This window comes from Talpa occidentalis, unplaced genomic scaffold (assembly GCF_014898055.3).
Source record: "Talpa occidentalis isolate TD23 unplaced genomic scaffold, MPIMG_talOcc4v2.1 talOcc4.14, whole genome shotgun sequence".
Lineage (NCBI taxonomy): Eukaryota > Metazoa > Chordata > Mammalia > Eulipotyphla > Talpidae > Talpa > Talpa occidentalis.
Genome location: NW_023601433.1, coordinates 38,230,493 through 38,256,989, shown reverse-complemented (window position 1 = coordinate 38,256,989; position 26,497 = coordinate 38,230,493). Strand labels below are relative to the sequence as shown.

Sequence of the window (26,497 nt, the reverse complement as noted above, 5' to 3'; positions counted from 1 at the left end):
CAAACCAGAGTGTGTGTTCTGCTAATAGATTGTGTAAACTAAAATTGTGCAATAGCCAGTTTGGGTGCAACTAGGTATTCAAATGAAACGTTGACATTTTATATATGTTGTTTTAATAGTCCTTATGATAGATGTCAACAAAATAATACTTTTTAGAGGCACTTGGTTTTTACACACACTTTGAGAGCTAATAAAATCTCCCATTAATGCTAATAGCATTCTGACAGAGTGAAGACTTAGTGGTGTGACAAAAAGTAAGTCACCTTGCTTTTAAGGTAATCTGAATTTTAAAACAACACAGAGGAATGCTGCAGGTATTTGTTCAGGGATTGAGTGCACGTTTGATGGAGACCATTTGTCTCCCACAGAGGTACCCTTGCTCCTCGCCTGTTCCCCCCTCAAACTGTTTGGATTTCCTCAAGGCTTTTTGCCCTTAGAAGGGTTGTATGCTTTTAAGTAAATGAACGGCATACATTTCTGGGTGTGTTCTGACTGATTTACAACAGGATGGCAAATTCAGCCTGGAAAACAGGGTCAGAAGAATACCCTGATGGGAAACTCAGTTTATTCAGACCAGTGGGCTCCTGCATCGTGGCTTTTCCCCTGAATAGAGAGGGGTCCCCACAGCTCCTGTCCCATGTCCTGCGGCAGAACAATATCTTCATTATCACTGGGGAAGGACTGCAGTCGTCCTTATACAGTTAAGGATAATCATGTTCTTTATGGTTTCAGGTCTTATGTCTAGTTCTTTAATCCATTTTGAGTTGGTTTTTGTGCATGGTTTGAGGTAGTAGTCAAGCTTCATTCTTTTACATGTAGCGACCCAGTTTTCCCAGCACCATTTATTGAACAGACTTTCTTTGCTCCATTGCATATTCTTTGTTCCTTTGTCAAAGATTAGTTGACCATTAATTCCAAAGACCACCTGCACCCCTATGTTTATAGCAGCACAATTTCTATAGCTAAACTTTGGAAACAGCCCAAATGCCCAAAAATAGATGACTGGATCAAGAAGATGTGGTACATATACACAATAGAATATTACTCAGCATTCAAAAAAGATAAACACATGCAATTTGCAGCGACATGGATGGAGCTGGAAGGGATCATGCTCAGTGAAATAAGCCAGAAAGAAAAAGAAAAATACCGGATGGTCTCACTCATAGCAGGAATCTAGAAAACCTAAATAAGGGACCAGGAAAAAGAATAACTATAAGAAATAAAATATCAAAATCAAGAAACAACTATGAACCAGAGACACTCTATGGGGAGTGGGGGGACAGGAAAAGGAGGGCTTGGGGTCAAAATAAGGGGGTTGTAATTGTAAGGGGAATATAAAAATAAAATTCAAATAAAAAAAAGGATGATCATGTTAATAGCAGTGATCGTTTTGTTATTCACTAGTCATTAATTAATGACTGTGATTAATTCTCACAGCAACCCGATGCTAATTTTAATTCATACAAGGTTCTTTATCTCTTAGATTATATAAGGAATCTAAGAGATTTATTTTTCCTCTTCCCCAACTTATCAAAGAGAATTCACTAGAACTTAATTTTATGAAAATAAATCAATTTAAAAAGTATTACGGGGGGAAATACTGAGAAAACATCAGAATTGCACGTGTCAGGGGTTGCTTTCACAGGACACAGTGGCAGTCCCTGAACCCCACCAGTCGCTCTGGTTTCCTGGTGCAGAACTTCAGTTTCTCTCATGACCTCAGGCAGGAGAGGCAGCAGCATTTTCTCCAGTCTGGAGACATCTCCCACCAGCCCACAGAAATAAGCTTCTATCAGTCAATAGCAAGCAAGAAAGTGACAGACTTGAGGGCCGGCCTCCCCAGTGGCGCAGCAGTTGAGTGCTGGGTTGCGAGGCTGCCCACAGCCTCTGAAGCACCAGTTCTATCCCAGGCCGCTGGGCCAGGGTCCCACATGGCGTGCAGACCTCTCCTGCCACCCGCTGCTCCCCTCAGCAGTGTACTTCATCAGTCTGCCTGCTCTGCTCTCCCCTCTGGCTCTGGTGAATTCTCTCACCCTCCCGCGCTTCTGACTGTACCCAGTGCTTGTATAAATAAATAAATAAATAAATAAATAAATAAATAAATCTTTTTTTTTTTTTTTTTTTTTTAAAGAAAGAGACAGACTTGAGAAGGCGAAGTTTATAACATTGGCAGGACATGGGCAGCACAAAATTACTAACTGGAGTATGGGAAATGTATGTTTCGCATCTCCTGTGTCCATGTGACATAGTATCATTAAGTCCATGCTATAGGCAAGAAAACCAACTTTCAGAAAGGTTGAATGACTTGAACATGGTCATGAGATTAAAAGTTGTTAGAGCCAAGATGGAAACCCACATGGATGTGATTTCAAAGTTCATACTCTTTGCTTTGTGTCTCAGTGGCTTATATAACACTATTGCTGACAAAATTTATTTGGCCTTGCACTTCCTTCACTCTCTACTTTGGATAGTGACCTTTTTCAATGTAATGCAAATTCTGAATCATTTTGAAATGAAAAGTCCAACCATTCCTTGTTTAAAAAGCACTTTGGCCTTGAAGGAAAATTGTCATTTCAACTGTCTGATATAGGGCATTTTAGTTGGGAGACAAAGCAAGGATGGGCAAGGGTGCAGAGTTGAGGCAGTTGCAGGCTTCATCAAGGACTGAAGAGCAGTTTGATTTGAGGAGATCTGAGTGCATCAGTAGGTGAGAATTGTATCGTAACAAGACCTCGCAAACCTAGGCGAGGAGTTGGTAAGCAGAGAGGGCCCATGTGAAGAGGGGATTAAAGTGCCCAAGCTGTGTCTGAGGTTGTTCTGTGTGTAGTTTGACTCACTGTTCAGATAAGCTGAGGGAGAAGTAAGGTTATCTATGAAAGCTGTTAGCTAGAGAAATCTAGATTTTGCTTTATTTGTTTCGGGAACCGTTAACTTCATCATAGTAATTTCCCAGAACTATTATTAAGTACTATACTATACTGGTCAAAGATGCAAAATTTGGGAATGCCCTTAAGCCACAAGTTGAATGCTCAAAAATTAACCTTCCCTAGAAGTCGTGAGCAAGCCGTGGAAATATGAAAACATCAATTCTTACTACTCTCCATCCTATTGCCTTATACCAACCATTTCACTGAAACTTGATTTCTCCTATGGGTAAATTAGTCACAAATGGAATTATTTCAGGAATGATGCATTTACTTTGCATTTAATGCTCTGCCATTACCCTCTGCTTAGGTCTTTGATCTCTGTTGTTTTAATTAGGGAGAAATTCTTGAGTTATGCTTACCCCTGATCTGAGGGCCCCAGGAAGTCTGTGTCACACAGCAAGCCGCCTGGTCATGAGCCCTCCAGATGATCGAAGTCTGTGTTACAGATGCTTCACTTTTTATGGCCCAACACACATCACACTAGGTATAGACACCAGATGTGGTTACAGACCAACCTTTCTTGCTTCTCAGACTGAAGCAAATTAATACATAAAAGATTCTCAGGGACAACCCTAGGTTTCCATAAATGCCCATATGCTATGATTTTTCCTAGATAGTTGTTGATAATCACACAACAGGTATTGATCACCAGCCATGTGCCTGGCATTATTATCTTAAAAGCTGACGGAAGTTCCACATGTGAAAAGGAAGTTTTTCACATGTTCTTTTTTTCTGGTAACTTATTCATAACCTTAAAAACAAACAAAATGACTTAAAAATGCTCAGTCATATTTGAAACAGCTGTAATTCTGTTGAACAATAAAATATATGAAAAGCTATAATAGTAAAGATAACAGGGCTACAATACCACATGAGAATAAGAATTATGGTGTGATAAAGACTTTCCAGCCCCTTTCCTATTTAAAAAGTCTTCCATTGGCCGGCAATGACAAGGAGAATGAGAAATAGAAACACAAATTTTGCTTCTGGTGAGATTAGCAGTCATCTATAACATCGTTTGCCAACAAAGAAGACAGCCATAGGCTGTCAGATGACTGAATTAACGTCGAGCTAAGTGACACACCCACAGCCAACAGTGAGAAGCACATACTGTCCGCAGAACTCTAAGGCTTAGAAATTGAAGAAGCCAGGAGCTGAGGATGTTGGGTTGATGTGGGGAGCTTGAAAGAAGAGGAGTGTTTGCAAGACTCCCTACAACCTCTTCTCTCTCCAGCCAGGGATGGTGCTCCCTCATCTTCAGTTACAGTTTTTGAAACAAGCCCCCAGACCTGCACTATAGCAGAGGTACAGAATAAGGAGGAAAAATAGGGTCATGGAATTATCTGAAAATCTGTCACTTCAAAGATCAGAGATAGCAACCAAATTTACATCCCACATATTAAAATAGAAAATTATAAAAAAAAAAATTCCTAGGAAAAGGATAAGAAGGAAACATTTTAAATTTTAGTCATAGTTGGAGACCTGTCAGTGATATCCCCCCCCATTTTCCACACTTAGTATGTGCATGTTATTTTATGTTAAAGATAGTAAAATCATGCAGAATGCTAACTGTGATGAAGGAAAAAAGTTATCAAAACTTGTTAGTTAATATGTTCTTTGAAAATCATCTTTAAAAAAATTAACTTTATTTTCTAGAGCTGTCATGGGTTCACAGTAAAATTAGAAGGAAGCAGAGTCCCCATATAGTCCCTGTCTCCACACACTCTCAACTTCCACTTCCTGGGGTTCCTGCCCCACTGTGCCTCATTTCTTACCATCAGTGAACCGACACTGGCATGTGATGAGTGTTCACTTTAGGTCCTGTGTATATTGTGGATCTTACAAATACATAATGACATGTATCTGCAATTATAGTGTTATCAAGAGTAGCTTCACTACCCCAAGAATCCTCTTGCTCAGCCTATTCACCCCTCCCTCCATTCTAACCCCCGACACTCCACTGATCTTTTTTGCGGTCTCCATAGTTTTTCCTTTCCCAGAATGTCATATAATTGGAATCTTACAGTATGCAGGCTGCTCAGGCTCACTTCTTTTACTTAGTAACATACATTTAAATTTCCTCCATGTCTTCTCATTGCTTATTAGCTCATTTCTTTTTAGTGCTGAATAATACTCTTTGTTTGTTTATTCACCTACTATAGGGCATCTTGGTTGCTTTTGAGTTTCAGCAGTTATGAGTAAAACTACATTTTATATGATTCCATTTTCTCTCTTTTTTGGCATATCAATTACACTTTTTTTAACTTTAAAAAAAATCGGTTTCCTTAGAGTTTGCAATATACGTTAACTGCTAATCCAAGTTCACGTTCAAATAATGTGATACCTCTTCCCAGATGGACAGTGTGAATACTTTATAAAAAATAATCTTAAATTCTCTCTCCTATCCCTTTTATAATGACTGTCCTTTGTTCCACTTATATATAAACATTCATAATTGAATGCATTGTTGCTGTTACTATTTTGAACAACTTTATTAAACAATTAAAAATCAGAAAGCTGGAATTTTAAATTTTACCTTCACTTTTTTCTTCACTTTATAGATATCCAACTTTCTTTTTTCTTTTTTTTAAAGATTGATTTATTTATGCATACAAGAACTGGGATACAGGCTAGAGGTGTGGGGGCTGAGAGGATTCACCAGAGACAGAGTGGGGAACAGAGCAGTCAGATTGAATGAAATACACTGCTGAGGGGAGCAGTGAGCGAGTCAGGAGAGGTCTGCTGTACCATGTGGGTAGCTCCCTGAATGGGGATTGAACTCGTGCTGCAGTGGCTGCAGATAGTTTCATAGGTTGCAGCATCCCCTTGCACCACCAGGGAGGCCCATCCAACTTTCTTATCTGTATCATTTTCCTTTTCTCTGAAGAACTCCTTTTAATGTAGCTTATAAGATAGCTCTACTGGGAAGACATTCCCTCAAAATTTGTCTGAGAAAGTCTTTTATTTCTCTTGCACATTTAAAAGATAATTTCACAGAATATAGACTATTAGGTTGGTGTTTTTTTTTTTTTTCTTTCTTTCTTGATATTTCAGTCTTCTCTCTTGCATTGTTTCTGAGAAGTTAGATGTAAAACCTGCTTTTGCTCCTGTCTAGGGAAGGTGGTTTTCCCTTTGGCTTCTTTGAAGATTTTTTTACCTTTGATTTTTTGAAGTTTAAATATGCTATGTCCGGGTTTAGTTTGCTTGAAATTCATCATGTGTGGTCTTTGCTGACTTTCCTAGATCTGTAGTTTGGCATTTGACATAATTTTGGAAAAATTCTCATTATTGCTTCCAATATTTCTTCTGTTCCTTTGTTTATTCTTTTTTTAGTATTCTCCTTGCACCTTATATAGTTGTCCCACAATTCTTGGTATTGTCTTTTGTTTTTGTCAGTCTTTTTTTCCTTTCGTTAGCATTTCTTTTTCATTCTTTCTCAGAATTTCCATATCTCTGATAATATCTGTCTGGTTTTGCATGTTATCCACTTTTTCCATTAAGATCCTTAGCATATTAATCAGTATTTTAAAATTCCTGGTCTGATAATTCCAACATTGCTGCCATATCTGACACTGGTCCTGATGCTTGTTCAGTCTCTTCTGTGTTTTTTGCCTTTTGGTATAGCTCCAAGATTTTTATTGAAAGGTGAACATGTTGTGTTGTGGGTAAAAGGAACTTTAATAAGTAGGCCTTTAATAGCCTAAGATATGGGGAGTGGGGAAGTGTCTGATAGTGTGATGATTAGGCCTCGTTGCCCCTGGACTGTGAGCTTCACCAGTGTGTCTTGGTTTTTTTCCCCCTCTTGGGTGGGACAAGACGGCTGCTGTGTGCTGGAGTTGGGTATTTCCCTTCTACCAGGTATTAAGCTCGGATAAAGCCCAGTAGGGTAGGCTCCAGTACAGTAGTTTCCCTTGAAGGCAGCACTTTCTTAGAAGGATATTTAGAAGAACAAGAGTCTGTGAGAGTTTTCAAAATTTTTCCTTTTTCCCTTTCCCTATAGAAACTTGAGGGAATTTTTCTACAGTGTTTACCATGGCACCAGATAGAGCTCTTGGGGTAAAAATCTCACAAAAGTTGTCAGGGGCGGAAAGACCTTGTGACTAGGCCTCCCTACCCTGGAGTTTTAATTCTCAGACTTTTCATCCTGAGTCTTAAGTCATTTGTGAATTGCAGTTTAGGTTTTCTTACCAGTGGCAGTTTCTATTCGTGGGTTTCTGTTCATGTAGGTTTTGATTCTCTGTATCCATCTGTCTCTTTCTCTAACATAAGGACAGCAATTTGTCCTGTGACCTCGCCTCTCTGATGAATCTAAGAATTTCTGATTTCTCAACTTTTCCCTTGCTAGGATAAAGTGGTGTTTTCTAAGCTCCATACATGCTGGGTTAGGAACCAGAGCTCTCGTCTTGTTTTAAAAACAGAACTTTGCACATTATTATTTTTCTGAGCATACTGTCAGCAGCAGAAACTGCATGGCAATCCAGCTTTATAAGAGTTTATAAAGAAGGACCTCATGTCTTATACAGTAAACTTCCCTAACTCCTATGTAGTGCAAGTGAAATTCCAATTTCTGGCATGATGTGAAACCATAGCTTTTTGATTTTTGTCATATATTTAAAATATCATACTAGGAGTAAACCCACGAGAGGCATTATCCTGTATTCAGGGCTACTGGTATTTTTTCTTCTATAGAAGTTTCTAGAAACATAATGAAACACAGAGTTGATTGATATTGCAGCTGTTGAGGTCAAACCATGGCCCAAGGTTTTGTGTCCCTGTTTTCTTATGGCTGTTCAAGATGACCAATATGTTTTTCTTTCCCCTCCACCTCATCTGGCTGACATGCTGATAGGAGCTTGGCCAGGCTGCTGGCAATTGAAGTGAAAGCCATATGGCTTGTTCAGTTGGAAAGGATGTTCAGGACTAAAATAACCATGTGGCCAGCCCTGCACAAGGTCTTCAATCACTGAGATATTCAACTTTAGAAGGAGGGTAGTGCTCACCTACCTGCCTCCCCACCTCACCCCCCATTATAGAGTTCTGAAGTCAACATTAGCAAAATTGTATTTCTGATGACAGTCAAGATCCTCTAATCATTTCATGTAAAGTAATATTGGAAAATAAATGATGAAGTGAGATAAAGGAACCTGAAGGAGTGAGAAATTAAGACACTTGCTTAAAGTCTCAAGGGCAGTTGTTAAAATAACAAGTGAGATTTACTTGCAATCTTTGAAACTCAACATGAAATCAGTGGTTTTTAAACATTTTTTTTCTCTAACACTAAACCTTTGTTCAGTCAGGTTTTGGGGAAATTCATAAGTAAAACAAATTAAAAAATATTATTTCATGCAGGATACTGTGTAGTGTGGTGTAGTATTTAGCAGTGAGACTCTGCAGTCTGGCTTCCTGAATGTCTTGAGCTGTACTCTCCTCATCTGTAAATCAAGGCTGACCATCATACCTACTGCACAGGGTTGCTGTAAAGACTAATAACTGGAATACACTTCCTCCCTTCCTTGGTCATTTACAAAACCTTTAATGGAGCGCCCTGTTTTAAGCTCAGAGCTTTGGCTGTGAACAAAACAGAAATCCTTGCCTTCATACAGTTTACATTCTCATAATAAATATTAGTTAGAACCAATGAATTGAGGAGACATAGGTCCTTTCTTCATGATATCTTCTCTCTCACTTGGCTCCCAGGTTCCTGAGAGCGATGTGAAAACCAATGCAGTAGGCCATGCATATTAACATTCAAGACGTTGTTCAGAAAGGGAGTAGAAAAAACTGAAATTACATGAGAACATTTAGACATTCCATTATTGATATAAATTCTTCTAGAAATATCAGGTAGGAGAGAAGGATAATTCTTATGTTCCAGCCATCCAATCTGGAGAACTAATTAGTGACTTTTCTGATTTTCCTACCTTAGCCATCTTGAATTCTTGCAACTTTCTATCTTATTTTGTGTCATATGGAAGCTAATATTTTAGGGTGAAGGGGTGAGAAAGAAATTTAGTGTGGAAGTTTCTCAGAAGACTAATAGTGGATCTGCCATACAACCCAGCAACTCTGCTCCTAGGTATCTACCAAAAGAACTCAAAAACACTAATTTGAATGGAAACCTGCACTCCTATGTTCATTGCAGCACTATTTACAATAGCCAGGAAATGGAAACATTCTAAGCGCTCAAAAACAGAGGAGTGAATCAAGAAGATGTTTTTTATACACATCACACATACACACACATACATGCATACACACACACACAATGGAATACTACTCAGCAATCAAAAAAGATAAACTCATGCCATTTGCAGCAACATGGATGGAACTTTGAAGGGGTTACGCTATGTGAATTAAGATGGAAGGAGAAAGGAGAAAGGTAAAAACCAGATAGTGACCATTTATATGTGGAATATAGAGAACAAATAAAGGTCAGACAAAGACAAACATTAAAACCAATGCCTGAAAACCGACCATAGATCTGAGGCATTGGTAGGGGAGTGGAGGAGGAGACAGAAGATGAATGAGAATGGGGTTTGAGGAGGCAGCATAATGGATGATGGTGAAGGATTAAGGATGATTTGGTGATAGGAGAGCTACAATGACTGCACCTGAGGGTGGTGGTGGGGGGATCCTGTACTGTCAAAACATTAACAAGGGTGTAAAACAATGATACTTCAATTAAAAAAATAATAAAATAACAAAAACCCAAACTGATGACAAGACAAAATGCATACTGTAAAGACTTATTCCCCATAAAAATGAAGTTAAGGTCCAAATATCTTTTCTGAGCAGATTGATATGGGAAAGGTGGAAAATTTAAGAAAATGTTTCGATTGAAGAATATAAATGTGTTAGCAATCAGGGTTGACTCAGTTTATACTTTAAAAATTGAGCATGTGCAGCTCTTCTGAGAGGCATACAAGAAAAAGACTTAGTTGTAGTGCCTGAGGGAAAATTAAGAATAGAAAATGACCCCTACTTTGTGATTATCTTCAACTATCTTAAGATGCCAACAAACATTTTGACGTTCTCTAACTCTACCTTTCTTCAGTGATTTTTCAAAGAAAGCTGATCGAATTTCAACAAACTGAATTGATTTTAGGGAGTAAGAGAACTGAATTTTTCTTTTTTTAGTGTTGCCACTTTAAGAGACTAAATACTAGATAGAGAGGAAAGCTTTGGCATTCATGTAGAATATGCCCTAAGACAGTTTTGAATTTCCCACTATAAAATGCCATATGACATATAAATCTCTATTTCTCTGTGAAAATTGTGAAGTATAATTGAAAAATTTAGTAATCTGGATATGTAACGATTCTGTAAACTCAGGATTAAAGTTACACACACACACACACACACACACACACAGGCTATTCTTTATACTGATTGATTTCTATCACCAACCCTATTAGTTGGTTTTCACATCAGAATCATTTAGGCAGAAAAAATTTTTTGCCACTTTACCCAAATTTTTGCTTTCATAGCAAAGGCTTAAGAATATCATTGCCTATGAATCATTGTCGTTGGTTAATGGACCATTTCCTGTGGACATCAACCTTATAACAAGGAAGAGTCAATGTCTTTCTCAACAAAATTGCACATAGTTACACATCATGAACCTTTGCATCAGGCATAATCAAATGTGCAGGTGTTAAATCCATGATCCAATACTGTGTCTACCATAGTTTACATCTGATTAAATTTTGCAAGTCTGCAATGATTTCCCTTTGGATTTGGATTTACCTGCATTATTTTGTTATATTAATTTTTTTCAAAAATGTTTTTCTTTTAGTGGACTGAAATAAAACAGTTTACTCAGTTTCCTGTTCATATCATACCTTATTTAAATGTTTAAAGAATAGATACATCAGAAAGAGAAGAAAGTGTTGGTGCAAGATGAATGGGCAGAAGCTTTTCTGCATTGATATGTCATTTAAGAACACAGCGAATGACGGCAAAACAAACAGGAAACCTTGTTAGAGTAGTAAGGCATTTTAGAGGCCATCTTTCCCTCCTTTCACCCTTCATTTTATTAGTGGGAAAATTGAGACAAAATTACTTCTCCCCAAAGTCACACAAATGAGTCAGGACTACTACCCAGGCTTTCTGACTCTTATATCTGTATTATTATTGTGTCGCACTAGCTTCTGAGATGTTGGCTCATCTTGCTTGCTCAGAAAGCTTTGATCAGGAGCGATCTGGACCCACCGAAGTCAGTACTGGAACGGATGTCTTAGCTCATCTATCTCCACTCACTTAGAGTCCTGAGTTCTTTTCCACTCCTGACTGGTAATTGCATAGCCTCTGTTTCACTCTGGTTCATGAGAGAGACCACTCCAGTTATTACAGACTTCTGTTTGGGGGTCCCAGATACACTGTTCATTTACCCCACTTCTCTTCTTTGGGATCTTTGAGCACCTATGATATATCAATCACTGTGCTATATGTTTGAGATACAAAGAGAAACAAAATATAGTTCCTCCCTTTCAGGGGGAACTTTATGGTTTAGTAGGGAAACCATACACAAATGCACAATTATGATGCAGTGGGATAAGTACTATTGGAGGGATAGGTGCTTGGGGGGTAGGGTCAGGGATATCTAAATCTGACTGGAAAGTCAGGGCAGCTTTCTTATGGAGGGGAACCTTGAGTCAGATTTTGGAGTAAAAAGTAGATGGAAGAAACAAGGAGAAAGGGTCATGGCAGATATGGAAAGACACAGGATCATTCATCAGCAGAGCGATTTAGGGAACAGCACCATGTTCTATACAGCAGGAGAGGGAAGGTTATGCCAAGTGATAGGGCAGAAGGTGAGGAAAGGACTCAGGAGCCAGATTGTGAAGAACCATGCTTGAAAAGCAATCTCACTTATATGTGGTTGTATTGTCAAAATAGTATTTTATGGTCTTCATCTTTCTTCAGATGACTTCATATGTAATTGCCTGACTCAAGGTTCCCCTCCATCAGGAAGCTGCCCTCACTTTCTAGTCAGATTTAGATATCCCTGACCCTACCTGCCAAGCACCTATGCCTCCAATAGTACTTACCCCACTGCATCATAATTGTGCACTTGTGTATGTTTTCCCTACTAGACTATAAAGTTATTCCTGAAAGGGAGGAACTACATTTTGTTTCTCTTTGTATCTCTAACATATCTCTAACATCTTTGGAACACAAAGATCCAGAAATCCTGGGCTTAAATCCTGGCACGACCATTAGGCCCTTATGAGCCTTGGTCTCCTCACCTGTAAAGTAAGGGTGATATTGGTGTCTTTCAACTTTCTTGGACATGATATAATGTAGAAAATCACCTCATATAGTATCTAGCTCATTGTAGCTATAAAAAATGCTTTTCCCTTCTTTTTCTGAAGTTTCTGTAATAATTATATCTACCTTTGCTGTTGTGAACTCTAACATTAGGTTGGCATTTTCCTGTAGAGATTCTGCCTTTTGTATCTAACCTCACAATTCTACACTTTGAAGTGAAATTAAGTGCAAAGTAGTGATTTCCTTCATATACTAAAGAGGAGAAAGTAATTATGAAGGTATGTTATGATTTTTTCAGATATCTTGCTTTTAGCAGGCTAAGATAGTTAGATGACAAAGATCCTTGGAAAAGAAAGAAATAAACAAAAAGGTCAGGGAAGCTATTGGATTGATGGAAATGTGTGGAGGAGACAGTATTGATGACAAATGCATTTTTTTGAAGAAGAATTTTAGACCTACTCAAATGCAGAAGCAATATAGCTGGAGCAGAGATTGTACATTAGCTAAAGCACATGTGAAGAAATGCAGCAACCTTGGAAAGTTCCAGAGTACAAATAAAAAGTTGTATTATCTGCAGTGAAATGGTAGCTCAAATTAGAAAGGAAAGGGCTTGTCTAGAGAAAAGTTGAAGTTCAAGAGTGAGAACTGGCTACTCTTTAATTATTTCCAAGCATCTTTACCGAGGAGGGAAGAGGAATGCGGAAAAGAGTCTAGTGGAGTGATGGGTAAGGGCAGAGGAAGATTTAATTATGGAAATAGAAATGAGGGATGGATGATATGTAGGCTTTATTTGTATGCCTGCTGTATCAGAATAGTGGCTTCTGTCTCTTGTTTTTTCTTTTTCTCTTGGCTATCTAGGTCTACATTATGGCTGTGGCAAATGAAGTCAAACTAAGATAAATTTGTGTGAATACTATTCAGTTTCATAGAAAATTTTGTCTGTAGTTAGCAGTCTTCTTTTTTCCTTTGAATTTAATTCCTTTTCATTATTTTCTATACCTTTTTTTTTTTAAAAGTAATTGGCTAGTACTACAGATAAACACATACTCATTTGGTTTGGTATAATTTGTCTTCCTGCATCTTCACCAGCAGTGTTATCCTGAGGATTAGTTTCTATTTCAATAAAATGAGAAATAGACTAATAGCACACCAGGATGATGATCATTTTTTAGAGGGTTGTTTGTGCTGAAAAAATGGCATCAAATATATTAAAAATGTAGTAAGGTAGCTTGACTCTTTTAAAGTAGGTTTGTAGTGTTCAAATGGTGACATAGTGAGAGACAAATCATTGCTCAATAGAATGTAATTATTGTTGGAGTAAGTCAGAGCTTGAGATAGGTAGGCAGAGAAGGGAAATTTAAACAAAAGACAATTCTTGCCATCAACCCTGAAACCTTTCTGATTGTACCAGAGTGAAGTCATATCCCAAAGAGGGGAGTAGCAAAGGAGAAGGAAAAGAGAAGCAGGAGCTGCAGGGAGACAAAAGGATACTTGAGAGCCCATGGTTTTTAGGATTCAAAGAATGCAGGTGGAAGTAACATCTTCAAAATAACAGTCCGGGGCCTCCCTGGTGGTGCAAGGGGTTAATGTGCTGCACTATGAAGCTATCCATAGCCACTGCAGCAGGAGCTCGATCCCCAGCCAGGGAGCTACCCACATGGCACAGCAGACCTCTCCTGCCTTGCCTGCTGCTCCCCTCACCTGTGTATTTCAGCCAATCTTCCTGTTCTGCTCCCCTCTCTGTCTCTGGTGAATCCTCTCTCCCACTGCATCCCAGTTCTTGTATGCATAAATAAATAAATCTTTTTAAAAAACCCAAAATAACAGTCTGCCTGGTTAGTGTCTGGCACCCCCACATCATAGTTCACATTTTGTTCTTTCACTTGTATCAACCCCTGTTATCCCAGTTGTCAGATCATCTGAGTATCTGTCCACTGCTAAGCTTGGGGCTACCATGGTTTTGTGGTTGAATGTCTCAGGTGATTACTGAGCATCTAAGTAAGTTCTGGACATGGAAGAAGAGGCCATGATGAATCAGATATCTTCTCCCCTCAGTTACATTTATCTATTTAAAAAAATATTTATGTAGGGCCTATTATGAGTCAGATACATTAGTAGGTGTGAGTATAGAAAATGTCATGATGTATTTATGTAGTCTCCTGCTAATGGACACTTGGGTTGTTGGCAGGTTGGTTTTGCATTTAAGACAATATTACTATGGACACTCTTTTCATTTGTGCTTCCTAACGCTCATTTGGAAGAAGTTCTCTTAGTGAAAACTAGAGAACTAAAGTTACATGCTTCTAACATATGTGAATCTCAGGAACATAATGCTGAGCCAAAAAAATTACACAAACAAGTTGCAAAATAATAATTGTAGTATGATTCATTTTATAAGAAACTAAACACACACACACTAAACAATATGTTGTTTAGGGATACATGCATATGGGATATGACATTATAAAAACAAGGGACTAAACAACACAAAATTAAGATAGCAATTACCTCTGTAAGGTAGAAAGGGAATGAGATGGGAGGAAGCACGAAGGTGCTGTTCTACCAGTATTTGGCGATGCGGCTTGTTTCTCTTTACTTAGTGGGTAGTAGGTAAATGGAACCTTGACAGACATTATAAATACTATAATTTATGCTTTTATATTAATGTATGATATATTTACATTGTTATATATTACATATATATATTTAGTTTTTCATTTAAAATATTTTTAAGGGTGATAAGATCATAACATCAAGGAATTTATGGTTTCTGGGGAAAAATGTGAGCAACTAAATGCCACAAATTGCTTAATGCATGTCACTCACAGTTCAGTTGCTTCTCACAGTTCAGTTGTTTCTACCACTAGACTGTAGTTGTAGAAAATGACTGTCACACAATGAACTTCAATTCAAAGTAGAATGTGGTTAAAAGCTATAGTTAATAAAGTATTATGAGAGTGTTGGGAAATAAAATCTGTAGGATGTAAGAAGTTTTTTGAAGGAGGTGCCATTTAAGCTGGGTTTTGAAGGGTGAATAAAATTATGAGCAATATAAGTAATAAAAAAGGTATTTTTGTTTTTTTTTAAGAGGAATGGCTGTGAACAAAGATGCAAAACTACAGGAGTATAGGATGTGACTAAAGAATGACAAGCCAGTGTAACTGATGCACAAAGTGAGTGTTGGGTACAGTGGAAAAGCAGGCTGAGGATAGAGTATGGCAGGCTACTAGTGTCATGTTAAAGAATTTTGTCTTTCTTCTGTAACTAATGGGCACATCTCTTCTGTCTCTTTTTGGAAATTCAAATCTATCCTTAAGAAGGATTCATGTGGTGGCAATTAAAACAATGAATTGAAAAACGTCAGGAAGTGGGACACTGAGGGTGGTCTGAGATCTACCTGTAAGAGTTCATGAAGGTCCAAGATAGGTAGCAGTGGGGGACATGAGAAGAAAGGGGTGTATGTGAGAGTTGACACAGAGCTATGACTTGATTAGTTATTGATTTTAGAATAAATTATTACTTCCTTTATCTTACCATTTAGCCTTGGCAGGGCCCCAACTTTTGTATCTCATCTTGATTTATATATGGGAAGGAATTCAGAAAAGGAGTTATCAACTGCTAACTAGCACCTTTAAAACACATCTCTGGGAAAGGTGAGCAATATTTGATCACTACAAACATCTTAAACCAGAGCAAATGATGTATAGATTAAGCAGAAATATACTTTTCTTCAGGATAATGGTAACTTTTCTGTGGTTTAATTATGTCAGTGAGTTAATATGACAAGGTGCCTGATGTGCTACATGTTAGTTTCTTTTCTCTTAAAAGTGTTACATCCATTAGCCACTTCAGTTCTACTTTTTATCCATTAGCTACTTTAGATTTAATTATTCAGGGTTTATCTTGATGATTATTATGTTAAAAACTAAAATAAATGAAGGATTTTCTGTTGAACAAAAATCATTGTTGAACATATTTCTCAAGTCCTAGTGTACTTTAGCAGGTACAGTTTACTAAACACATTATAATCTTACTGAGTGTTGAACAGAAGCCTAGAAAAGCTTCATGTGGGATGTGTAGTACTGTGGCTGAAGAACTGGCAAAAGACTAATTACAGAGCATACTTTACAAATTGTAAGTAGGGTTTTTGTTGCTACTGTTTATTTTTAAAAGCTGAACTCTGTAAGATGGTTGGCTTAAGATTTGCTTTCCTTACTGCCTCTCTTTAGAATAGCATCCTGAAAAATATTTTTAGTTACTTTAAAGATTTCATGTAGTAGGAGTCCAGTATATCAGTGTCGTCAGGTTCCCCAATGTAGTAAATTTAAATAGGGAAATAAATCTCATCTTGCTTTGTTTCTTTCTGTTGATACTGATAATAGTTTATATTATGGCCAAAGAGGTCTATCTTGAATTCCTCTTTGGGGAAATAACACTTTACTCAAAGGTATTTATTTTTTAACTTTCTGGGATGTTTGGGGGATTTCATGATTACATGCCTGCCAAGTTCCTCTGTTTTAGATTCTTACAGCCTGCTGTTCAACTTCTAATTGCTACCTACTCTAGCTGATAATCACCTTTCTGTTAGAAATCTAGTGCCTTATAAAACTAAAGACACTTAGATTTCACCTTGATATAGCATCTATGCATAAGGAAAGCTAGTTGAATATGACCAAAGGCTTTTGATGGGACATGATAATCTATGTACAGTTGAGGGCATTTGGGAAGTTTGGATTCATTTTGTGAAGGGTTTTTACAACTCTCTGTCAATGCTTTATCTGCCTTTAGTTTAGTAAAAACCTGATCTTTCTACGCTATACTATACAACATACTATTGACACAAATCAACATTCAGTGTTTCTTTTGCACAGAATGCTAGTCATGCTGGCAGCAGAGCCTACCTTCCATTAGTTATCAACAGGAGCATCTGGGGTGCTAATATCACAGTCTTCTCAAGTTAGTGTAATTAGAACAATGGCAACAATGGTGCCTGTCACCCAAAATTCTTTCATTTACCAATAGCTGCATCTTCATTTTTTCTGAAGATCAGGTTTCTGATTTATTGAACTGAACTATCATCTGGCAGTCATGTAACTTTCCTGTGGATGTTTGTAACTTTGATTGTTGATTCACAGTTCACTTAATCCTTTTCTTTTCATACCTTGTTTCCTTTGGCTTTCTCTTTGCTCTATTTTCCAAAGCAATACTTACATTTAAGTTTTTTAGATTTATTTTTGTTGGGGGTGCTTTTGCTCTTCAAGTAGACTTTATAATAATAATCTTTACTTAGGGGGTATTTCTGTGTTCTTTTCTTGGAACCCAACACTCTTTTCTCTCCATTGATAACTTACTAATATTTTTTCAGAAGCAGCAGATTAATACTCATTTGGACAGTCATGCTATTCATTGTCTCTGAATCCAAATTTGGAAACCTCACATATGCAAATTCAGTTATGCTTGCTATTATTATCAAACTCTGATTACTTTAGTGAATGTCTTCTGTTTGCATTTAGATGTTGGAGGGGGGCATGGGAGAAAGTATGTGCAACTTAAGACTGGAGAGAAGAAAGAATAATCATTTGGAATTTTATTTTGTAATAAAAATAGCTAATTAAATCCTTGTATAACCTAAGGAAAGGAAAACTTAGCTCTTTCATATATGCTATTCAGCAGTAGGGAAACTATTGAATCTCACAAATTAGGAAGTTCAGATGTTTCTTCTTTGGGAGATGATACTGAACAGTGATCATTTAAAAGGGCAATGCAAAGGAAAAATGGGAATTTTTATGGCTAAACCATGGGTAGCATAATTTGACTTTTAATATTTAGACAATATTTATAGTCATGGAAAAAATATATGTCTTTGCATGTCTTCCTCAGTTCCCTACTATATTTAGTGGTCTGGAAGGCCAGTGCTTTTAACGAAAAATCACCGACTAAAATTTCAGAGTACTCAGTACCTATCTGTACGATTTATCAGGCTAATGATGAATATTTTTGAAATCCACCCACAGCTTCTCTACCCAAACTATCTTCATGAGTGCTTTCACTTAGGGAACTGTGTGGTAGATGGGGGATAAATGAGAGTTTGGGTTTTAAAGTAATTAATTTAAATTCTGTTCCATGGGAAATTGCACTGCTTAACTCAGTATTGAAAGAATATACTGGGAACATCTGTGCATTAAGTCACCTCCAGAGTACATCCATGTTTGGCAAGACTGTTAACTTGTCACAAGCAATGTCACTTTATATCAGGGTTGTATTTTGGGTTTGAGTGACTTATAATTGTTTTATGATGACTGATCAGAGGATGGTGAAAACAAAGAATAAAGTAGTGGTGACTATGTTTGGGAGATGCTAAGACTCAAGGAAAGCAATACAATCTGTTTAGTGGAAAAGATTCTGAGACATAGAAGAGTGGTCAGAAACTCAGGGTATAACATGGCTTTGGTGACAGGAATGTTCTCTACTAAAAAGACAGGTTTGTAGACCATGACTTATATTCTTCTAGAAACCTGCAGATATTCAAGTAATATTTTATTTCATTCTTTCCAAATGTGTACTTTTCACAATTTTACTTCTCTGAAATTGGAATCTGTTTTACAACTGATAACTTGACATAGTTCAATTGTTAATAGTTTTTTTTTTTTAGTGGCACATAGCACAATGGTGCATCTTAATATTATTGAGCATGTCTCATAGTTGACGAACTATGATAATAATAATGATCCACTGTCAGTTACTAAGTTTCCTAAGGTCAGGAGTCATTCCAAGTCTATGTGTACTAATTCATTTAATCCTTACCTTTCCTCTAGTTTATAGCTTTAATACTATCTTTACTAGTATAAACATAATACCCATACAGAGCACTCTGACTTTCAAAAGTTAGGGAAGCAATACCCAAAAATACCAGACATTTATAAAAGTAAACACTGAGAAGTAGAAGAAATAAGGAAATAGAGTTTTGTCACAGCAAGTGGAACAAAATATGTACCACATTTCTTCCTTGGTTTAAAAAGACTTACAAATTTCTAAAATATATCCTGTTCTTATTCCATATCACTGAAACTGGAGAGGAGGGGGTAAAGCATAGCAATATTAAAGATAGTATGATTTAATTTTTTTTTTTTTGAAGAATCAGAAAGAATACACAGGAAGGGATGAATCTAAAGCGATAATCTCAGGAATGCTATGAACCTATCTGTCCTTAAAGCTCTCTTCTACCACTTTTGGAGACCACCTGAAAACTGCACCACTAAACTCACTGTTTTCCAACAAAACAAAGATCTCAGTAAAGCCCAGATGTATTGCCTGAGAAAAGAACATCTGACATTTCTCGGGCGCTGAATTTGAAGCACTTCACATTTGTTATCTCTTCTAGTTTTTCAGTCTCCTCACATGGGAGCTATTAGTACTATATCTTCATTTTAAGGATGAGGCAAGGAAGGTTAAGAGAAATCAATACACTATTCTAAGGCTGCATATTTACCTTTTTTCACACATCAGCAAAATTCAGTTTGTCAAAATAACCTTCTTAGCGGAAAACTTGGTCCTGAAGGAATTACACAAAGGAAAGATTAGGAGAGGGGTGAACTGAAAGGCAAGGTCTGGAGCAAAGCATTGTTCTCTGGGGTCATCAGAGATAGAGTCTTTTATTCACTTATTTAGGACCCTCTGTATACCAGGCACAGGGCTAGGCACTAAAGAGAAGGGAGGAAAAACTGTCTTTTTCACCACTTTGCCTAGCAGTTGCAAGTGAAATAAGAAGGTAAAGTTGTCATGTTTCTCTCTAATTCTGACAAATTTTAGTCTTCCTCAGCCAAAGATTATTTTCTTGACTATTGACCATATTTCTTTGTAAGTTACTCTGTCAAAATACAAGTTGCAATAATGCCGGGCAGCTCTCTAATCTGTCAGATCAATTTAGAAACACATGAGTCTGCTGCTCGTCCATGGCCCTGGGAGGTGTGCTTGCCTCTCCACACTGATCATCCACACGAAGGATTGCTGGGGATTACTGAAGACCAGCTGGGAGACGTAAAGTAGAATGGATGGCCTTTGAATTTTCCACTCCCCCACTGTCTAACTGCAGCCACTCACCATTACCAAATAACTGCCACAAAGAGAGGAATATTGTCTCCTCAATGCAGGCTGGAAAGATAAATCAGCTAAATAAAAGCACAAGTGGCTAAAAGAAGAAAGAGAAAATGAAGCCTTGACACTCTGTTATGTGAATATTACGGTATTTGTAGGCATTCATAGGTGGAATGATCAGACACATTGAAAAGAACCTTCCCTTATACCAACTCTCCCTCTCACCCTCCCTATCAACAAACAAGTGATTTTCTCTTGTTTCCTGAATGTCTGCTATCTTCCCACCTGATCATATTTGGAGAACATCAGGGAATTAGTATTTTTAGGTGGGATGGAATATGCTAAATTATCTATGTGGATCACTGAATGAGTGTTTGTTATAAGAACAAATGGAGAAGGGGAGCAAGGGAAAGGAGAGCACATCAAGAGAACCTTTGTTTTTGTTGTTGTATAATGAGAGCTGGTTTGGTTTATTAACAATTCTACGTAAAAGTCACAAAGGCGAACCGTCACTTCATCAAGTGTCCTTAGTACATGTTCATTCAATCAGCAAACATTTTTTTGAGCACATTCAGCATGCCTGAGCTGAGGTGGGGGTGGGGTGGGAGAATAAAATAGAATCTCTACCTCTTGGAGTTCAAATATAAAAAAAATAGCTATGATATGCTGTAGTGAATGTGGGAGTGCGTGTGTGAGAACGTACTATAGGAGCATAAGAAAAACAATTTCCCTCCCCTAACTGGGCAAATCCAAAGGCCTCCCACAAGAGATTTTTGAACTGGGCCTCAAAGGATCAGTGGGAGTTCAGTAGATGAAGAAGGGAAGAAGGGATATTCCATCTTGCCCTGCAGAGACGTGGGCGTGAGAGGATAGCGTAAGAGGACAAGGCCAGAGAAGAAACTGGAAGAGTAAGTTTGGGACCAGATCCAAACTCAGCAGTCAGTCTCTCTCCCGAGGCTAGGACTTGTCTATCTTTTTAAAACCTGTATTTTTTAATGCTTTCTCACTCAGGAGTCCCCCTACCTAGCCGAGAAGAGCTTGTCAAACTTTGCTTTCAGCAGTATTTTGACAGGGAAGATAGAGTTAATCTGCTTTTCCAGATTTCCTCCTCTCTTCACGTTCTGATGAACTCTGGATGGGGCAACTTTCTTATTAATCTCTTTAGGTCACTACAGACAGTGTGCAGGGCAGTGTGCCGAGTTCAGTCAGCAGAGAACATAGGAATAGTACCGTTTCTATATTTGTTATGATCATTAATTTAAAATACCAGAAGAAAAGACAAATGATCAACTTTTGTCCTTGCATTGAATTTCACCCAATGTGCTTTGTGTATCTGGCCCTGCAAAAGTGGCTGAAGAAAAGGGGAAAGGCTCAAAGCTCCCTCTAGAAAAAAGGGGCCCTGGGTGGGATGAAGCCATGATTGATTTTCTCGTTTGATTCCCTCTGTGTCTGTGAGTGTGAAGAGCACACCTTGAGATCACAAGCCGGATTGTCAAGTGCCCCGAGCCTAATGTCTTGTAGTCTTTGGATTTAACGAAAGTGGCAACTCTGCAGTCTGCTCGGTGTCCTTTCCTCCCCGAATCTTACCCACACGGGCCATCAGGCCGTGTCCAGGGGTCAGGTGTGCAGGGCCAAGCACAGACGGATTGGCTCACCAAGGAGCTCTCTCATTTACTGCCACTGCCTGCCAGGAACAACCCCGGTACTAGTTTGCAAAACACCCTCGTGCAGGCCCGTGCGGCTTGTAGATGAGTCACGCACACTTCACATGCTATAATGTGAAATATATGCTGCTGGGGTTTCATTCTCTGAGATGTCAAGTATGATCAGTACGACAAACGCTCGCCTGCCAAAATTTCTCCTGGAAAAGATATTCACCTTAATTTCTACATAGTGAGAGCAACCTCAGCTCGCATTTGAATTTATCTTTCATTTGGGGATTACATTAAGCAGTTGGTTAGTGTTCAGTTTTATCTTTCATATGGAACATTTTTCTGTACTTTTCTTTTCTCCATTAACTTGATGGAAAAACACAGATGATTGGAGCCTGCTGTATCTAACTCAGCTCAGTCAGGTGGTGCACACTACCTAGCATACTTCATTTAGGAATTTAGAACTGGAACTAAGACAAATTACAGTGAAGAACTCTGCCACTGCCTGGGGGTGGATTTTTGCTTCAATTACATGGAAAGAGAATAATGAAACTAGATCATCATGTAAGAGAATAGTTTTGGAGACTCACACAGAACAAAAGAATCTTTAATGTGTGTGAGCTATGAGAGAAAGTTGAGTTCATTGTGATAATAAATTTTTTGGATAGGAGCATGACTAAAGGAAGTGGTGAAGGTTTTAACAGAAAAGACTCTCATGGCAGAGTTATAGAACCCTACAACAATATCCTATAATAAATTATTTAACAATATCATAGTGGCTCTGAGCCTCAGGATGTGGGAAGAAAATTAAACAATGGAAATCATGTTACAGAGCTTTATATTTTTATACATATTTGACAGACATCTATAGTAAGTGCTTTTTTCATCAGATGATTTATAAGAAGGGGAAATGCCAGGTAGTGTCCTCAGGGAAAGAACAATGGACAAATTTGTGAATATCATTCCTGTTTTGCTTTCTATCAGGAAAAATTGTTTAAAATATAATAAGTTCTGCTGTAGAAAAGCCCTTAGAAAAATGAAAATGTGGATGGATTTCAGAAAGCAATCCTGTTATCTAAAAGGGCTTCATTTTGTGAATCCTCATTTGCTAACATGATATTTGACCTTGGGAGAGATTTGTAAAACAGAAGCACAATTTTATGATTGCTATTCTCTCACTTGTAACATTGGCCTTGGTATTGATTTTAGCCTTGGTAAGTCATTGTTGAGTATTTTGTAAGTCTATTGTATACTACTTGTGATTATAGCTTGAAATGTGTCATATACCATTGCAGTTGTGGAAACAGATAGAACTTGGGTCTGGAGACACATTTCTGGGACTGATACCACATCCGGGTCTGGAGGTGATAAAGAAGTTTTCTTAAGTAAGATTATTTTGCTCTTTACTAGCTTGCAGTATAAAATGCATTTGTAAAATCTTTAATATTCATAATATATAAATTAAACAGTACCAAGGTGGAGGAACAGGTCCTTCTTTGTGGGTTCTCACCTGTGCACTCTCAATTACAAGACACCACTCAGGCTCGGGTGCCTAATAAGCAGGGTTTATTCACCAAGGGAAAATTGGGGGAAAGGAGTTTAGAAGGCTACAAATAGCCAGCTGTCCTACCCCAGATAGTGTTTTAGTATCAAGAAGTTCAAAACAAAGACTGCTTGTGCAAGCTGGCACTGTCCCTTCGATGAGAGCCTGGAGCTGGTGGCTCATTGGTAAGCACTGGACCAGGATCCAACTCACAGTGGCAGCTGGAGGTGATCACAGGTGTGGCAGTTTGCCAACAGCAGCAATCTGAAGACTGGGCTGCACAGCACTGGATGCCAGGCCAGGCGGTGACGGTCGCAACAGCACCAGGAGGTGATACCAGAGGACCAGAAGTGATAGACAGTTCTCAGTGGTGGCCAGACACAGGTTAACAGTGATGGCCACAGGTCAGCAGTGCTGGTCATCACTGGTCAGCAGGTCATGTTGGTAAGAGACAACAGTATCACAGCTCTCTGACACTGTAGCCATAAGCCAATATAGGCACATTAGAGACACAGGTACAGTCCAACCGTGCCCTTTGCAGGCAGTGTCAGAGGCAGGGCTGAAGGCAGGTGCAGTGGTCAGGCTGCAGTTTTAAGTAAAAGATCTGTGGAGGTCTCAAGGACTGTGGAAGGCTCTGCAGAGGCCTACAGAGCTCTCAAAGTCCTGACGAATCATCCCACTGAATCTGTCCACAAAGGGTCTAATCAAAGGTTCTGCAGCTCTCTGCTCACTGCATCAAGTTGGCTACCATGCTGGCTTATATCCTCTTCAGGATCCCTCCCTTTCAAGCCTGACTGGGCCATATACAATCCCAGCTGTTTAATTGGTGCCAGTCAAGCACCAATTAGTCCATTTTTAGTCCTCAATGGCACTGTGAGAGCTTGAACCTGCCTGGTCCATTTACAATCCTGGCACCATAATCTAAAATGAGCCCTGCTGCCTGTGTAGACCCCACCCACACTGAGGTCCGGCAGGCTTGTCGGTCGTGGATTCAGAGGAGTGACAACTGGGACCAGCTTCAGCAGGGCTAGGTATTGTGTTACAGGGGGGCCTGCAGTAGAGCTGAGACACTGGTCCAAGCAGCTGGAGTGCAGGCTTTTGCTGGGAGCCCATCAGACTGGTCCACAGACTGCACATGTCACAGACCTTTCTCCCCATGGTATCAGGGGGTCACAGCACTGCAGACTGCTTCAGTGGGGCCAGGCACTCCTCTGAACAGTCCCAAACAGGAGCTGGGAGGGTTGGGGGCGGCTGCCACTATCAGAACCTGCCGGGCTGTCCTGGGGCTGCCACAGTACAAGCAAGGCCGTAGCCACTGGAGACAGACCTGGCAGGGGTGGGGGTGGCCCACAAGCTCTGTGTAGATCCAGCTGCCTGGGTGCTGAGGCTCCAGGGCCTCACCAAAGCCAGTCATGTCCCCACAGCTTGCAAGGGGGCTGTGGGACCTGTGTGACATAAAGACAAATTTTTAGTTTTCCCATTTAACAAATAGTGTACATTGTTTCACTTTGGTTTTAAATAAGTTTTACACAAAACCCCCCACATTTTTATCAATTAATTTTAAACGAATATTTTTTAAAGATTTGTTTATTTATGCATAGAAGAGCAGGGTACAGGCCAGAGGTGCGGTGGGTGAGAGGATTCACCAGAGACAGAGTGGGGAGCAGAACAGGCAGATGGACAGAATTACACTGCTGAGGGGAGTAGTGGGCAAGACAGGAGAGGTCTGCTGTGCCATGTGAGTCAGCTTCCTGGCAGGCTAAGGATGTGCTGCAGTGGCTGCAGATAGCTTCATAGTGCTGTGACTTACCCCCTTGTGCCACCAGGGAGGCCCTTAAATAATATTTTTTATTTGGACCTTAGCATCATGTTTTCATGGCCTGATATTTACCGTTCTTATAATTTACTCCTTAAGAAACTGACTAGATGATATATTAAAAATTTCAAGTTCTGTTCCTAAATGATGAAAGACCTTAGGTGGCTAGTTGCAAGCAGATTTCAAATAAAACTCAGGAAACTCTTAATTATCTGTGTGCTATCTGCTAAAAGTAAGATTATACACTTATTATATATTCACTTTCTTTTTGTAGATAAAGAGACATCTTGAGATGCTATGTAATAATTTCAACCAGATAAAAGTCATATGGATCATCTTAGGTCAAATATTTGCGTTATCATTTTTATGTTCCTCAACTATTTTCCCAAATCCTTGCTTGCTGCCATTAACTATTGGCTCATTAAGTTTGCAAATGAAATAACATGTGATTGAGAAATACTGGAAAATTCTACCTCAGACCACCACAAGCTAGCTGTGGAGTGAGGAAGCACTCCATGCTGGAGTCAGGAGCATAGCCATCCTCAAAAAGGGAAAATGTATTACAGTGATTGTTTTGTTTATTGATTTTTTTTAAATTGAAATGGAAAGAGATGCCATAACCATCTTTACTGTTGTAAACCTTCTGGAAACACTCCTGCGAATCCTGGGATTTGTGATTTTATCTTTTGGAAAGGCTGCCTCTTTACTCCTGAACTGACCTCCCTCTCCCCCTGGTCTGCTCCTATTGTTCTATTTTGAAAATTGCTGTAAACCCTCATCTTCTCAGTCTGGGGGGCGGGGAGGGTGGTGTAAATGAGAGACCAAAAGAGGGAGTAGGGTATTAGGAAAGGCTTGAGTTGAGTCATGAAAGATGAGCATTTGCCATCGAGACAGGAAGGAAGCAATGGGTAAAATTTTAAATACTTCAAGGTTTATGAGAAGATTCTGAAAATATAACTCTCTATTTAATAAAATGTCATACATATGTCATGGGAACGAACAATATACCCTGCCTCAAATACTCATCAGACCTCTGAAGTAGGGAGTTCTTGGGGCTGGGAGTAGGGAGAAGGAGAGAAGGAGCCACTGACTGTTTTTGAAAACCTCTATCTTGGTTTTCATATCTGCCAACTCTTCCTTTTCTTCTATTCTTGCAGCTTAATAAAACTAAATGCGGTAAACTCCCTTCTGAAAA

At 38.8% G+C, this 26,497-nt stretch overlaps 1 protein-coding gene across 4 annotated transcripts in view; it reads left to right on the top strand.

Moving 5' to 3' along the window:
* The window catches only part of SMYD3 (SET and MYND domain containing 3), a 768,831-nt gene that overhangs the window by 566,749 nt on the left and 175,585 nt on the right, over nucleotides 1-26,497 (top strand). The window contains exon 1 of one of the 4 annotated variants that reach the window (XM_037510322.2): nucleotides 21,084-21,199. The exons of the other annotated variants lie outside the window; for them this stretch is intronic. The gene's annotated coding sequence lies outside the window, so the exon portion shown is untranslated. Of the gene's footprint in view, nucleotides 1-21,083; nucleotides 21,200-26,497 lie in introns of those variants that run through there. 4 annotated transcript variants of the gene reach the window in all.